General features: G+C 42.2%; 1 pseudogene; it reads left to right on the top strand.

The window, feature by feature from the left end:
• LOC132890979 (zinc finger protein 850-like) overlaps nt 1-12,073 on the top strand; it is a 127,935-nt pseudogene that overhangs the window by 16,851 nt on the left and 99,011 nt on the right.

Genomic DNA, 12,073 nt, shown 5'->3' with positions numbered 1-12,073 from the left:
TGCTGGAGTCCCTGCTTGCACTCAGTGCAAAATGTATCCTGTTCTTATACATTAGGTGATATTGGGCATACCTAACAAGCTGTGTTCCCCCACCCTTGTCTCTTCCCCCTGTCTGTCCCTCTGAGTTACTTGTCAATCCTGAGACACCAGTGGTGCTGACCTCTTCTGTTCCTCGGACTTGCCTGATCCATCCTGATGCCCTACGTCTGGCTGGAGTCTTATCTCATAACACCTGTGGAGGACGGCCGTGTATGGACAGTTGAAAGTCACACTTGGAAGACGCTCTGGACACTTACAGTAATACATTAATGTTTGAGGACTACAGTTGATTTGCTGACTTTAGGACTGCAGTTGTCATGAACAGTTCTGCATTCAAGTTTCCATCAATGAACAGTTTACAACTTCAACAAAACAGACTTCATGCTAAAACTATAATGAATTTCCTGGTTTCACAGTGAAACTTTGTGACTATATACTGTAGGATACAGTTATAGAAGTGAGTTATTTATAATCATTCTATCTGTTATCACCCAAATGAGGATGGGTTCCCTTTTGAGTCTGGTTCCTCTCGAGGTTTCCTCCTCATGTCGTGTGAGGGAGATTTTCCTTGCCACCGTCGCCACAGGCTTGCTCATTGGGGATAAATTAGGGATAAAATTAGCTCATGTTTAAAGCCTTAATTTTCTATAAAGCCGCTTTGTGACAATGTCTATTGTTAAAAGCACTATACAAATAAACTTGACTTGACAGTTATTTTTGTTTGTACCTGCCTGTGATTTCCTAACACATTGGTTGGCTAGATGGTTCTATTTCTCAAACGATCAACAAACAAGTAGGCTGATTTAAATCAACCATGACCAGGCAGTTACGAAGGATGCATATTCATGTAACTTATGCTTGTATCCTGAAAGATCTCCTTCCTGGTGCACACATCTAGTCTCAACCCGCTGCTCCATTAACATTTCTGGCAAGCTTCTTGGGCTAATATTTATACAATTCTATTGTAAATGTTCTCATATATACAAATACTGCATACACGTTTGGGCATCATTTCTTCCCATTGTGTTTTTGCTACTCCCAGATTGTGAAGTTTGCAAATCCTTCTTCTTTCACAAGTGTGAGCTTCACGGACCACCCCTCTTCATCCCTGATACTCCTGTTCTCATGGGAGTTCCTGACCGAGCCAGGCAAACACTTCCTCCTGAACTAGAGATTCGGAAGTCCGGTATTCCTGACGCAGGCCTGGGAGTGTTTAACAAGGGGGAGACTGTTCCAGTAGGTGCACACTTTGGACCCTACCAGGGAGAGCTGGTGGACATAGAGAAAGCCATGAATAGCAGATACTCCTGGGTGGTGAGTTTGTTCTAAATGTGTTATAAAGATTATCTTTTTATTTTTAAGAAACAAAATGTCACCACTGGATGAATGTAACTTCCAAGAATATCAATTTCTGCTTGGCAGTGATATGTGGAGACACTTCAAACACACTTTCAGGTCCGTCAAATTGCTGATAACTTGGTTCTACTTGTACAGTTCACTCTTAAATAATTTGCATCAATTAACTGCAGGAAACCAAATGTGTGGGCTCTCACAACTCATAATCTCACACATGCAAACTCCTCACCTTTCGGCGAAATTCACCGTTCTGGTCCCAAAATAGGTCACTTGTGTGAATTGTGTAGATCCGAAGAGTTTTTTTTGGGGGGTAGGCAGGCTACAACGTTATTGTTGCCAAACATTTCACTTACAAGGTTTACAGCCAATCGAGATAAACAGTAACACGCGCTTCTTTTCCATTGGAGTTCTGATCAAGCTGGTGCACAACCCACTGCTGGTTGCCAGTCCTCGCTTATGAATATTCCACAGATTCAGACCGCAAAGTCACCTTTTTATAGAGAGAGCTGGCAACCTCATCTTGCGACTGGCTCTGAACATACCAATGGAACAGTTTCCAGCGCGCTCGGGGGTGAATAACTGGAAAAGTCGTTGGATTTTGTTGCTGTTACGTGTTGAGGCAAGTCTTTTACAGTGCCAGAAATGTGTACATAAATGTAACTATGTCTAATATGTTTTAACATACGTGCTGAAATCAAGTTTAAGACATAACGTTAGCTTGCTCCATAAGACGGCTACAGATGTAAATACCAGCTGCTATAGCTTACTGTCGCCAGATATGAGAGATATGAAAACGAACACATGATCAGCTCAGTGGCGTGGTATAGAGAAATTCCCTCTTCACAATGGATGGTTTTCAAATAGTTTTTTTTTTTCGAGAGCTAGAAAGCCAACAGCGTGTTTTTCTCCTAAAAATAAGCACCAAGCGTCTTTTCAAATCCCCATGACAACCGCTTGTTCTAGCTTGCTCTGGCTGTAGAGCGCAAGCAATGCAGGGTTTCCCATACATAGACCAATGTGTTGCGCAGCGCCACACAATCAGACTCGCGATTTAAAAAAAAAAAAAATTCCCAATGGTGGAGAAGTCCTGCCTCAAGTGGAGGAGTTTAAGTATCTCGGGATCTTGTTCACGAGTGAGGGAAGGATGGAGCGTGAGATCGACAGGCGGATCGGTGCAGCCTCCGCAGTGATGCGGTCGCTTTACCGGTCCGTCGTGGTGAAGAAGGAGCTGAGCCAAAAGGCGAAGCTCTCAATTTACCGGTCGATCTACGTTCCGACTCTCACCTATGGTCATGAGCTTTGGGTAATGACAGAAAGAACAAGATCGCGGATACAAGCGGCTGAAATGAGTTTCCTTCGCAGGGTGGCTGGGCGCTCCCTTAGAGATAGGGTGAGAAGCACAGTCACTCGGGAGGAGCTCGGAGTAGAGCCGCTGCTCCTCCACATCGAGAGGAACCAGCTGAGGTGGCTCGGGCATCTTTTTCGGATGCCTCCTGGACGCCTCCCTGGGGAGGTGTTCCAGGCATGTCCCCCCGGGAGGAGGCCCCGGGGAAGACCCAGGACACGCTGGAGGGACTATGTCTCTCGGCTGGCCTGGGAACGCCTCGGTGTTCTTCCCGAGGAGCTGGCCGAGGTGTCTGGGGAAAGGGAAGTTTGGGCTTCCATGCTTAGACTGCTGCCTCCGCGACCCGGTCCCGGATAAGCGGAAGAAGACGAGACGAGACGAAAAAATTCCCAATCGAAACATTAATGTCTGCCTCGCGCATATGACGGAGTGCGCGAGACAAAGAGCATCCTGATTGGGTTACTCAGCAAAATAAGCCAATCAGCCTTCAGTGTGGGCGGGCTTCTCTTTTCTCGAGGACCGAAGTTTTCAGCTGAGTCAGTGCGGCTTACAGGATCGGCATGGCAGAGAGAGCGCGCGCCCCAAAAAACCAAAATACAAAACCCACTTTAGCTCAGATTACACAAAAGAATCTCCCTGTCTAATAACCTCCCTGTCTAATAACCTCCCTGTCTAATAATATCCCTGCCTAATAATCTCCCTGTCTAAAAATCTCCCTGTCTAATAATATCCCTGCCTAATAATCTCCCTGTCTAATAATATCCCTGCCTAATAATCTCCGTCTAATAATCTCCCTGTCTAATAACCTCCCTGTCTAATAATATCCCTGCCTAATAATCTCCCTGTCTAATAATATCCCTGTCTAATATATCTCCCTGTCTAATAATATCCCTGCCTGATAATCTCCCTGTCTAATAACCTCCCTGTCTAATAACCTCCCTGCCTAATAATCTCCCTGTCTAATAATATCCCTGCCTGATAATCTCCCTGTCTAATAATCTCCGTCTGATAATCTCCCTGTCTAATAATCTCCCTGTCTGATAATATCCCTGCCTAATAATCTCCCTGTCTAATAATATCCCTGCCTGATAATCTCCCTGCCTGATAATCTCTCTGCCGAATAATCTCCCTGTCTAATAATATCCCTGCCTGATAATCTTCCTGTCTAATAATATCCCTGCCTAATAATCTCCCTGTCTAATAATATTCCTGCCTGATAATCTCCCTGCCTAATAATCTCCCTGTCTAATAATATCCCTGCCTGATAATCTCCCTGTCTAATAATATCCCTGCCTAATAACCTCCCTGTCTAATAACCTCCCTGTCTAATAACCTCCCTGTCTAATAATCTCCCTGTCTAATAATATCCCTGCCTGATAATCTCCCTGTCTAATAATATCCCTGCCTAATAACCTCCCTGTCTAATAATCTCCCTGTCTAATAATATCCCTGTCTAATAATCTCCCTGTCTAATAATCTCCCTGTCGAATAATATCCCTGCCTGATAATCTCCCTGTCTAATAATCTCCCTGCCTGATAACCTCCCTGTCTAATAATATCCCTGCCTAATAACCTCCCTGTCTAATAACCTCCCTGTCTAATAATCTCCCTGTCTAATAATATCCCTGCCTGATAATCTCCCTGTCTAATAATATCCCTGCCTAATAACCTCCCTGTCTAATAATCTCCCTGTCTAATAATATCCCTGTCTAATAATCTCCCTGTCTAATAATCTCCCTGTCGAATAATATCCCTGCCTGATAATCTCCCTGTCTAATAACCTCTAACCTCCCTGTCTAATAATATCCCTGCCTAATAATCTCCCTGTCTAATAACCTCCCTGTCTAATAACCTCCCTGCCTAATAATCTCCCTGTCTAATAATATCCCTGCCTGATAATCTCCCTGTCTAATAATCTCCGTCTGATAATCTCCCTGTCTAATAATCTCCCTGTCTAATAATCTCCCTGTCTGATAATATCCCTGCCTAATAATCTCCCTGTCTAATAATATCCCTGCCTGATAATCTCCCTGCCTGATAATCTCTCTGCCGAATAATCTCCCTGTCTAATAATATCCCTGCCTGATAATCTTCCTGTCTAATAATATCCCTGCCTGATAATCTCCCTGCCTAATAATCTCCCTGTCTAATAATATTCCTGCCTGATAATCTCCCTGCCTGATAATCTCCCTGCCTAATAATCTCCCTGTCTAATAATATCCCTGCCTGATAATCTCCCTGTCTAATAATATCCCTGCCTAATAACCTCCCTGTCTAATAATCTCCCTGTCTAATAATCTCCCTGTCTGATAATCTCCCTGTCGAATAATATCCCTGCCTGATAATCTCCCTGTCTAATAATCTCCCTGCCTGATAACCTCCCTGTCTGATCATCTCCCTGCCTAATAATCTCCCTGTCTGATAATATCCCTGCCTGATGATCTCCCTGTCTAATAATCTCCCTGCCTGATAATCTCCCTGTCTAATAATATCCCTGTCTAATATATCTCCCTGTCTAATAATATCCCTGCCTAATAATCTCCCTGTCTAATAATCTCCCTGTCTAATAATCTCCCTGTCAAATAACATCCCTGCCTAATAATCTCCCTGTCTAATAATATCCCTGTCTAATAATCTCCCTGTCAAATAACATCCCTGCCTAATAATCTCACTGTCTAATAATATCCCTGTCTAATAATCTCCCTGTCAAATAATATCCCTGCCTGATAATCTCCCTGTCTAATAATCTCCGTCTGATAATATCCCTGCCTGATAATCTCCCTGCCTAATAATCTCCTTGCCTAATAATATCCCTGCCTAATAATCTCCCTGTCTAATAATATCCCTGCCTGATAATCTCCCTGTCTAATAAAATCCCTGTCAAATAATATCCCTGTTTGATAATCTCCCTGTCTAATAACCTCCCTGTCTAATAACCTCCCTGTCTAATAACCTCCCTGCCTAATAACCTCCCTGCCTAATAATATCCCTGCCTGATAATCTCCCTGTCTAATAATCTCCCTGTCTAATAATCTCCCTGTCTGATAATATCCCTGTCTAATAATATCCCTGCCTGATACTCTCCCTGTCTAATAATCTCCCTGCCTGATAATCTCCCTGCCTGATAATCTCCCTGTCAAATAATATCCCTGCCTGATAATCTCCCTGTCTAATAATCTCCGTCTGATAATATCCCTGCCTGATAATCTCCCTGCCTAATAATCTCCTTGCCTAATAATATCCCTGTCTAATAATCTCCCTGTCAAATAATATCCCTGCCTGATAATCTCCCTGTCTAATAATCTCCGTCTGATAATATCCCTGCCTGATAATCTCCCTGCCTAATAATCTCCTTGCCTAATAATATCCCTGCCTAATAATCTCCCTGTCTAATAATCTCCCTGCCTGATAATCTCCCTGTCTAATAAAATCCCTGTCAAATAATATCCCTGTTTGATAATCTCCCTGTCTAATAACCTCCCTGTCTAATAACCTCCCTGTCTAATAACCTCCCTGTCTAATAACCTCCCTGCCTAATAACCTCCCTGCCTAATAATATCCCTGCCTGATAATCTCCCTGTCTAATAATCTCCCTGTCTGATAATCTCCCTGTCTAATAATCTCCCTGTCTGATAATATCCCTGTCTAATAATATCCCTGCCTGATACTCTCCCTGTCTAATAATCTCCCTGCCTGATAATCTCCCTGCCTGATAATCTCCCTGTCAAATAATATCCCTGCCTGATAATCTCCCTGTCTAATAATCTCCGTCTGATAATATCCCTGCCTGATAATCTCCCTGCCTAATAATCTCCTTGCCTAATAATATCCCTGCCTAATAATCTCCCTGTCTAATAATATCCCTGCCTGATAATCTCCCTGCCTGATAATCTCCCTGTCTAATAAAATCCCTGTCAAATAATATCCCTGTTTGATAATCTCCCTGTCTAATAACCTCCCTGTCTAATAACCTCCCTGTCTAATAACCTCCCTGCCTAATAACCTCCCTGCCTAATAATATCCCTGCCTGATAATCTCCCTGTCTAATAATCTCCCTGTCTGATAATCTCCCTGTCTAATAATCTCCCTGTCTGATAATATCCCTGTCTAATAATATCCCTGCCTGATACTCTCCCTGTCTAATAATCTCCCTGTCTAATAATCTCCCTGCCTGATAATCTCCCTGCCTGATAATCTCCCTGTCTAATAATATCCCTGCCTGATAATATCCCTGTCTAAGAATATCCCTGTCTGATAATCTCCCTGTCTAATAATATCCCTGCCTGATAATCTCCCTGTCTAATAATCTCCCTGCCTGATAATCTCCCTGTCTAATAATATCCCTGCCTGATAATCTCCCTGTCTGATAATCTCCCTGTCTAATAATCTCCCTGCCTGATAATCTCCCTGCCTAATAATCTCCCTGTCTGATAATATCCCTGCCTGATAATCTCCCTGTCTAATAATATCCCTGCCTGATAATATCCCTGCCTGATAATCTCCCTGTCTAATAATCTCCCTGTCTGATAATCTCCCTGCCTGATAATCTCCCTGTCTGATAATCTCCCTGTCTGATAATCTCCCTGTCTGATAATATCCCTGTCTGATAATATCCCTGTCTGATAATATCCCTGTCTGATAATCTCCCTGCCTGATAATCTCCCTGTCTGATAATCTCCCTGTCTGATAATATCCCTGCCTGATAATATCCCTGCCTGATAATCTCCCTGTCTGATAATCTCCCTGCCTGATAATCTCCCTGTCTGATAATATCCCTGTCTGATAATCTCCCTGTCTGATAATCTCCCTGCCTGATAATCTCCCTGCCTGATAATCTCCCTGCCTGATAATCTCCCTGCCTGATAATCTCCCTGCCTGATAATCTCCCTGTCTAATAATATCCCTGCCTGACAATCTCCCTGTCTAATAATATCCCTGCCTGATAATCTCCCTGTCTGATAATCTCCCTGTCTAATAATCTCCCTGTCTAATAATCTCCCTGCCTGATAATCTCCCTGTTTTATAATCTCCCTGCCTAATAATCTCCCTGTCTGATAATATCCCTGCCTGATAATCTCCCTGTCTGATAATCTCCCTGTCTGATAATATCCCTGTCTGATAATATCCCTGCCTGATAATATCCCTGCCTGATAATCTCCCTGTCTAATAATCTCCTTGTCTAATAAGGGTCAACAATAATGACAGTTTCGCACGATTTACTGTTTGCAGCAGTGGTTTCAGCATTGCCCATGGTGGCTTAAATGATTGTAAAGGACATGTTGAGGTGAGGAGTGTCATTTCATGTGCATTATATTTAGGTCTACAACAGGCTGTCATGAAAAGACCAAACTTACTGAAGATTTCCGTAAAGTAACAATGTATGAATATACATCATATATATCACATATATGTCATATACAAGTGTGTATCTTTTATAAATGAGGTTAGCTTATCTAATGTAGTATGTTGGGGAGAATCATAGTATCGTATCTATATTTCTGATAAAATTTTAGGTATGATACCGTGTATAATTCTCCTACTTGTTGCTCATTTCATAGGGGGATGGGGGGAATTGCTGGCATGTGCCGCGCGGGAGCGTCTGCCCAAATTTTTTAGGCCGAGATGAACTTATAGTTTTTTATTTAAAAAAAAAATCCAATATGTAATGCCCATTGTACACGCCTGTTCTTTAATTCAAAATCACCATCTCGATCTTCAAATTGACCGTATGGTATATGTGGTATGGTATATTACACAACATCCTGTCCAGATAAAACCTAGTTAGTACACACAACAGTTGAAAGGGAAGTGATGAGTGATGTTGAATGTTGCCTGCTTAATACTGGTTGCAATTTTTTTTGTAAAGTAGACTACGAAATGTACTTTTGCGCGCGTGCCGTGTGTCCGTGCGCCCTTCTCACCTTTTTCACCCCTGACCAGTTTGCATGCCTGTAATCTAAAAGATTTCATGTAAATGAATAAGCTTAGCTTTTGCTCTACAAAACTCTGTAAAAGGCAAAGCTTACAGAGAGCTCACCGTTACAAAATTAATAAATTAATGAAAGAGTGGGCGGCACGGTGGTGTAGTGGTTAGCGCTGTCGCCTCACAGCAAGAAGGTCCGGGTTCGAGCCCCGTGGCCGGCGAGGGCCTTTCTGTGTGGAGTTTGCATGTTCTCCCCGTGTCTGCATGGGTTTCCTCTGGGTGCTCCGGTTTCCCCCACAGTCCAAAGACATGCAGGTTAGGTTAACTGGTGACTCTAAATTGACCGTAGGTGTGAATGTGAGTGTGAATGGTTGTCTGTGTCTATGTGTCAGCCCTGCGATGACCTGGCGACTTGTCCAGGGTGTACCCCGCCTTTCGCCCGTAGTCAGCTGGGATAGGCTCCAGCTTGCCTGCGACCCTGTAGAACAGGATGAAGCGGCTAGAGATAATGAGATGAGATGAAAGAGTGCCCTCTCGGCTTATAGTGTTCTAGTGATGAAGCTCAGCCATTGCAGAACGCTGGCAGGACAAAAAAAAAGTGCTTTACAGTACATACAAATTCACACACAAGCTCTCATAGGATACAAATATTTTGAAAATTAAATGAATTTTCATGAATACCAAGTCTTTTGTGTCCAGCTTGAGAAATGAGGCCCAAAAGACAAATGTTTGAATCTGGATCAGTCACGTATCCAGGACCAGAGGTATACTGAACTAAAGCTCACAAATACTTACAGTAAATGGATAGTACTTATGAAAAATATTTTCTACTTGTACAAAACCTATTTCATGACAGAACTGACATTAAAGTTTTTCTGTTTAGAGACCAAAGCACAAGGGACGGATATTTATCAGAGAGTTTGATTGAACAGCACAGCTTTGCCATGTCAAAGACATAAAACCTTCGAGTAAAAACTTCCTTCACCTAAATTCTGATGTAAAGTCTTGCCTGCATTTTTTTAAGGTTACTAAATTCACCTCAGAGCTTGTCAGCATGTTCTGTGAAACTAAACATACAGTCAAGAACTTTTTAATTCTGCCTTCATAATGCTTAATATAATATTGGCATGAGCCATTATTCTCTTTCCTGTGTACATCATTTAATTTGAAGGCATGGATTAAGTTAATGAAGAAAATATAAATGTGTAATTTTTCTACAGATATGCAGGAGCAGGCAGTGTGAAGAGTACATAGATGCCAAAAGAGAAATGCATGCAAATTGGATGAGGTGAGGAATACACCAGTTGTTGGGTCTTTGCTTAGTCATTGGTTTTACAGTTCCTAATTTGTTGGAAGAACTTTTTCTTCCTGTCACTGATATCTCCCCCATGCTTTTTCTTGGTCTGTAACTCTGATCTGATTTTTTTTTTACCTTTTCTGCCACTTTGCCTTATTGTTTTAGGTATGTGAATTGTGCTCGTAATGAGGAAGAACAGAATCTTGTGGCATTTCAGTATCGAGGGGGAATTCTGTATCGTTGCTGTCAACCCATTAACCCAGAACAGGAGCTCTTGGTGTGGTTTGATGAGGAGTATGCCAAAGAACTAAGTCCTGTGTTTCACAAGCTCTGGAACAAAAAGTGTTCCATGAATGGTAAAGTACACCATACATACTGCAGTTCATTTCACTTTGATTGAATTATTCACCGCCTGGCCAAAAGAAAGTCATCATTACCATTAAAATAAGCAAATACTTCAGAGGCTTTGTTTCAATAATTACTGCAGTGAGTCAAACGTTTCAGCTGGCAACAGTTCTTTAAACTCTAACTGATGCAGTGAGTAGCTTCTCATTTCTTAAACAATCATGTCGGAAGACATATCCCATCATCCAAAGTAAATGTTTTTCAGAAGGGCCAGTTTGTTGGCCTGCATCAAGCAAAGAAAATAATGAGATTGCTGACATTGGCGGCGTGGTGGTGTAGTAGTTAGCACTGTCGCCTCACAGCAAGAAGGTCCTGGCATCGAGCCCAGCGGCTGACGAGGGCCTTTCTGTGTGGAGTTTGCATGTTCTCCCCGTTTTTGCGTGGGTTCCTCTGGGTGCTCCGGTTTCCCCCACAGTCCAAAGACATGCAGGTTAGGCCAATTGGTGGCTCTAAATTGACCGTAGGTCTGAATGTGAGTGTGAATGGTTGTTTGTCTCTGTGTCAGCCCTGTGATGACCTGGCGACTTTTCCAAGATGTACCCCGCCTCTCGCCCATAGTCAGCTGGGATAGGCTCCAGCTTGCCTGCGACCCTGTACAGGATAAGCGGCTAGAGATAATGGATGGGTGGATGAGTTAATAACTGTCCAACACATTATTAAAACCTGGAAGGATAGTGGTGAAGGGATCAGGACACTTTGTCCAATGACCATTTTGTCCAAAGTCTTTTTCATACACACTTTCAATTATTTTGTACGTGGTTACAATATGTGCAACAAGATCGAGATATAAACAAACCATAATTCATTTAAGGGAGTGCATTAAACAGGTTTATGACTGCATCTCCCCGTAATAAATGGAAATAAACAATTTTTTGTAAAGCAAAAAAGTGCCGTAGTACGAGCACTTCGACACAAAAGAGCGGTGTAAGGGGGCGTAAACAAGTAGACCCTGACCATTACAGGCTGCTCTCCGAGCTTTGAGTCCAGTGAAGCTGTTTAATTCATCATATAGCCAGTCTTAATAAGGCCAACACAGACTTAATCAGTAAAATGTTTCAATAAGTATTTTATTAATTTAAAGGAGTGCATTAAGCAGGTTTATGACTGCGTCTCCCTGTAATAAATGGAAACATATGCCTAGTGATAGTTAGGTGACAATATGCGACAAATTGCTGTATATTTTTAAACCGATCCTAAAGAAGAATTCTCAGTAGAATTTGACCGAAGCGGAAAACATTTTTGTAAAGCAAACAAGCAACCCTTACCATTACAGGCTGCTCTCTGAGCTTTGAGTCCAGTGAAGCTGTTTAATTCATCGTATAGCCAGTCTTAATAAGGCGTGCACGCAGTCCAAGTCAACTTTATTGTCAATAATACCATATGTGCAGGACATACAGAGAATTGAAATTGCGTTTCCCCCTTATCTGCGGTGCAAACAGTAATAAACATGAAATATAAAATATAGATACAAGATATAAACTTTAAAAAAAAAGGGGGGGGGGTTATTTACACACACGAGCTAAAGCTATCTAAGAAAAGACAGTGGCAATCCAGAAAGTGCAAATGTTGCAGTGTAAACAGAATTAATGGTATAAATTTGAATGTGACGAATGACAATATAAACAGAATGAACAATGTAAACTGGAACAGCAGTCTGACAGTATAGTAGGGCAATATAGTTGTTTCAGTTTTTCAAGATGGCGGCGCG

Source organism: Neoarius graeffei, chromosome 8 (assembly GCF_027579695.1).
Source record: "Neoarius graeffei isolate fNeoGra1 chromosome 8, fNeoGra1.pri, whole genome shotgun sequence".
NCBI lineage: Eukaryota > Metazoa > Chordata > Actinopteri > Siluriformes > Ariidae > Neoarius > Neoarius graeffei.
The sequence above is the reverse complement of the archived record's forward strand: the minus strand, read 5'-3'. Positions and strand labels throughout refer to the sequence as shown.